The following is a 4,976-nucleotide window of genomic DNA, read 5'->3' as shown; positions in this document are numbered from 1 at the left end:
TGTCTACACTATTTTCTTTTTCAGTCTTATTAGCCCTTTGAAAAGATCAATTTTATTGATCTTTTCAAAGGGCTACATTTAATTTCATTTTTTTCTACACTGTTTCTCTGTTTTAAATTTCATTGTTTCTTTTCTGTTTATCTTTAATGTTTTCTTCCTTCTGCTTTCTTTTTTTTAAATTTATTTTTTTAATTTCAGGATATTTTGAGGGTACAAACGTTTTGGTTACATTTTATGTCTTCGCCTCACCCAAGCGAGGTTTAGAGGCATGCCCTTCCCCTCTACAATGCTCACCGTGTCCATTAGTTTTGGATTTACTTCCCCCACTAATCCGCTAATCCCTGGAGAATATTACTACCGTGTGAGCACCATAGTGTTGATCAGTTAGTACCAATTTGATGGCGAGTACATGTGGAGGCTATTCCTCTGATCTTGTGATATCTCACTGCGGATAATGGGCTCAAGCTCAATCCAGGAAAATATAAGAGGTGCTAGATCACTGTCGTTTCTTATAATTGAGTAATATTCCATTGTATACATATACCAAATTTTAATAATCCTTCTGCTTTCTTTGGATATAACTGATTCTTTTCCTCCTAGTTTCTTAAGGTGGAACATTAGAAATCTGGTTTCATATCTTTCTGTTTTTCTAATGTAGGCATTTAATCCTGTAAATTTCTCTCTAAGAATTGTATTAACTGCATCCTGAGAATTTGATATTTTGCTTTCTCATTTTAATTCAGTTCAAAACACTTATTTGAATTTCCCTTAAAACTTCCATTTGACACACACTATTTGGAAGAATGTTTTCTTTATTCCAAATAATTGTGGATTTTCCTGATATCGTTATACTATTTATTTCAGTACAATTCTGCTATGATCCAAAATTAAACTTTTTATGACTTACTTTTTAAAAATTTAAAATTGTGTTTTATGGCTCACAATATATATTCTTAGTAAATATTTCCTATCCACTTGAGAAAAAGGTGTAGTCAGCCTTTGATAAGTGTATTGCTTTCTAAATATCAGTTAGGTAAAGTTGGTTGATAGTGTTGTTCAATTCATCTATTTCTTACTGATTTTTTTGCCTCCTTTTAGATAAATTTCTGAAGAAGTAGCATTAAACTTTTAGCTCAACTTGTAGATTTTTGTTTCACCTTTGGATTCCATTAGATTTTGACTTGTGTTTGGAATCTCTGCTGTTAGGTGCATATACATTTAGGATCGTTATGTCTACTTGGCGAAACATACCTTTATCATAATGTAATGTTCCTCTTTATCCCTGAAAATATTCATTCTTCTAAAGTCTACTTTATCTGATACTAATGCAGTTACTTCAGCTTTCTATTGGTTAGTGTTTGCAAAGTATGTCTTTATCCATCATTTTACTTTTAATTTACTTGTGTCTTTCTCTTTATTGTAAATTTATTTTACACAGCATATTGTTGAGTCATGGTTTTAGTATTCAATCTGACAACATGTCTTTTAATTCATGGGCTTAGATCATTCACATTTATTGTGATCGAAATTGCTAAATTAAATTTCACCGTTTTGGGTTTCTCTATGTATTCCATGTGTTCATTGTTTTTTTGTATTCTCTTAGGTTAATTGAAGATTTTTATGTTTCCATTTCATCTTTCTATTGACTATTTATACCTCTCTTAAAATTTCTATCCATGATTGCAATGCAGTTTACCTTTATTCAGTCTATCTGTGAATAATAATTTATCACTTCTAGTGTAATAAAAGGACTGTAAAACAATATATTCCTAATCTTCCTTCCCATCTTCAATAGTATTATTGTTATAACTCTGTTTTTACATATAAACATACCTTGCTACTGTTTTTACTTTAGGTAGTTATATTTTAGAGCAATAAAATGAGTAAAAAAGAATTTTAACTTTATTTTATCCCTTTCCAGTTCACTTTATTTCCTTTTGTAGAATGAAATTTCTGTATGGTATCCCTTCTGTCTGAAGAACTTCCATTAACATTTCTTCTAGAGTAGATCTGATGCCAGTATATTGCCACAATTTTTTTGTTTGATCTTTATAAATCTGTGTTATGTTTATTTGCCCCTTGCACACCGTATTTCCTTTCATTCTGGCTGCCTTTAAGATTATCTGTATAGTTTTTTTTCCTTTTTTTTAAATTTCAGCATATTATGGGAGCACAAAAGTTTAGGTTATGTATATTGCCCTCCCCCTGCCCCGAGTCAGAGCTTCAAGCGTGTCCATCCCCTAGACAGTGAGCATCGCACTCATTATGTATGTATTGAATATGATATGCTGATTGTGTGTGTGTGTGTGTGTGTGTGTATGTTGCTGCTTATCCTGTTTTGTGTTTTCTGAGCTCCTTGGATATGTGGTTTGGTGTTTGTCATTAATTTACAAAAAATCTCACCCATTATTTCTCAAATGTTTCTTCTGTTTCATTTTCTCTCTCTCTCTCTCTCGCTCTCGCTCTCGCTCTCGCTCTTGCTTTCTTGCTTTCTCTTCCTTCTCCTTCTGGGATTCCAATTGCCCATCTATTAGTAATTTATTATCTCACAGTTCTTGAATGATATGTTCTTTCTCTTTTTAGAATACTGTTTTCTTCCTGTGTTTCAGTTTTGATTACTTCTATAGACCTATACTCAAGGTCACTAGTTCTTTCCTTAGCTGTATTGAGTCTACTAATGCATTTCTCAAAATCATTCTTTATCAAGGTTATTACGGTCTGTATTTCTAACAGTTTCATTTGAGCCTCTAGTGGTAGCATACATTTAGAATAAAAGTTTGTTTGGCAGTGGATTATATTTTCCAATGTCAGCTCTACCCTTAGCCTTAAGTCTTCCTTTTGCATTGTGTCTCAGAGAGGGTATCTCTCTTGCAAATTACTTGTTCCTTAATGGTTTTTAGCTGTGTGGAGGTATGAAGTGGGGCATATTCTTTGTTGTTTTGATTATGCCTCAGTATTACACAGGCATTTTGTCCTTGGAACCCATGGGGACTACCCTAAGTGGTGTCCCTCCTACCACAAATTAAAATTATTGTTTTCTGGAGGAAATAGGGAAGAGGAGTCCAGGTAGAGTTTCTTATTCTTCCTACAGTGTCTGCTATTCCCATCCTTCATTTGTGCAACATGAGGGAGAATTTCTCAGAACTTTACCAATCTTTTCTGTAATCACAAAGTGGAATCTGTGAGGAAAAGCATGAAAGAAGTTGTAGACTTCCTCTATATATTCAAACACCAGGAACTTCACCCTCTCTCACAAATATGCAGTTTACCAACCTCCACCCATTTGTCAATCACCCTAGCTAAACTCTTCTCATGGATGTCCAGTTACATCTTGCCCAGATAATCAAGTATTCAGTAAGTGTCTGTCTCTCCCTAGAGTCTGACCATCTTGAGATGTAAGTACTATGATTGGGTCCAGAAAAGTTGGGAACTGGCTGTTGATCCAGCTGTTTATCAGGAGCAATACTCTTCCCAATTTTCTTCATTTCTAAGTGAAAACCAGAATTAGTCCAACACAGTGGCTCACATCTGTAATACCAGCACTTTGGGAGGCTGAGGGAGGAGGCAGGAGGATCACCTGACACCAGGAGTTCAAGAACAGTTTGGGCAATATAGCAACATGCTATCTATACAAAAATTTTAAAATTTAACTGGGCATGGTGGTGCCCACCTGTAGTCCTAACTACTCTAGAGGCTGAGGTAGGAGGATCACTTGAGCCCAGGAGTTCAAAGTTGCAGTAAGATGTACAATAATTGTCCACTGCACTCCAGCCCAGGTGATAGAGCAAGACCTTATCTCAAAAAAAAAAAAAAAAATGAAGACAAAGACAAAAGAAAACCCACCAGAATTGCAGCTCTACTCATTTTTATTCATAGTTTCAAAACATCGAGATTCATTGCTTTCAAAGTTCAATCAGTTGTGCTTAGGCTTTTTCCTTATACTGACATATCTTTTCTTGTTTCTAAGGTACCAGCTATCAGTAAGCCTCATGTATTTGTTATGTATTTGTTCTTTCTGAATGTCACCACCTATTCAGCCAGCAGCAATATCAAAAGCAAAGCAATAATTTCTTCCTTTCCATGTAGGTGCCCATATTCCCACATCTATTCATGTTTCAAATAAAAAAAAAAAGAAAATCAGTACCATATGTATATCATGTATCCTAAAACATATTTTTTTCCAGTTTTTGTCTAAATATGACCTTTTTGGGGAAAAAGAATACAAATGAAAATAAGGCTACTAAGGTCTAGAATGCTAGCTTACTGAAGGTTACTTGTAATGCCATACATTTATTGCTGTCTGCAAAACAAAACGAAAACCCAGTTTCATCTCTTCACTACTGCTTGCAAAAATGTGCATCCTGCATTCTTGATTTTGGTAATAAATCTACAGAGAAAAAAGTGAAGCCTATAAAATCAGGTAATTACTAGTTGTGCAGTCTTAGGCAACTAATTTTACTATTCTCAGGTTTAGTTATTATAATATATAGTTACTTATATAGTTATTATAATATAGTACTTCCAATGTAGCATGGGCTGCAGTAACACGTAAAAGGCTATGCTCAAAATGAAGTGGAATCAAGATGTTCTCTGCTTAACAGTGCAACATGAGCACTACAGAATCACACAGATACTAAGTTTTCAACTCAAGTAGATGCATCCTGGAGCTGGCTCATACGGACTCATGAGATCTGATTGTTAAGTTGTCAGGAATTTTACAAGCTGTTTTTTAAAACATTGATAGCTTGATATTGTCTTCATGGTGGAATTATTTGTACTGGAGATTACTACCAATTAGAGCTCCTTTTTCCCCATTAGACAGCTGGTTTACCAGCCTACCACTACATATGCCTGGGCAACTCAATCATATGGAACACATAAAGCCTCAGATGAATTAAACTCCCAGCCAATTTTGGTTTTCACTTGGAAATGAAGAAAGTTGGGGAGAGCATTGCTCCAGACCTTACACTGACAAA

This window comes from Eulemur rufifrons, chromosome 30, assembly GCF_041146395.1.
Source record: "Eulemur rufifrons isolate Redbay chromosome 30, OSU_ERuf_1, whole genome shotgun sequence".
NCBI lineage: Eukaryota > Metazoa > Chordata > Mammalia > Primates > Lemuridae > Eulemur > Eulemur rufifrons.
Note: the sequence above shows the minus strand (reverse complement) of the source record.